Genomic DNA, 359 nt, shown 5'->3' on the forward strand with positions numbered 1-359 from the left:
ATAGACACAGAACAGATAAAGACCACCTTATGATTATTATAAACATACAGACACAGAACAGATAAAGACCACCTTATGATTATTATAAACATATAGACACAGAACAGATAAAGATCATCTAATGATTACTATAAACATACAGACATAGAACAGATAAAGACCACCTTATGATTATTATAAACATATAGACACAGAACAGATAAAGATCATATAATGATTACTATAAACATATAGACACAGAACAGATAAAGACCACCTTATGATTATTATAAACATATAGACATAGAACAGATAAAGACCACCTTATGATTATTATAAACATATAGACATAGAACAGATAAAGATCATAGTATGATTAT

The 359-nt window shown here is 27.0% G+C and overlaps 1 long non-coding RNA gene across 1 annotated transcript in view; it reads right to left on the reverse strand.

Moving 5' to 3' along the window:
* Positions 1-359, reverse strand: part of LOC116380363 (uncharacterized) — a 554-nt gene continuing 195 nt past the window's right edge. Inside the window, exon 2 of the long non-coding RNA XR_004212547.1 lies at positions 1-118. This is a non-coding gene — a long non-coding RNA (uncharacterized LOC116380363). The remainder of the gene's footprint in view (positions 119-359) is intronic.

Source organism: Anarrhichthys ocellatus, unplaced genomic scaffold (assembly GCF_004355925.1).
Source record: "Anarrhichthys ocellatus isolate YVR2014 unplaced genomic scaffold, GSC_Weel_1.0 scaffold6936, whole genome shotgun sequence".
Classification (NCBI taxonomy): domain Eukaryota; kingdom Metazoa; phylum Chordata; class Actinopteri; order Perciformes; family Anarhichadidae; genus Anarrhichthys; species Anarrhichthys ocellatus.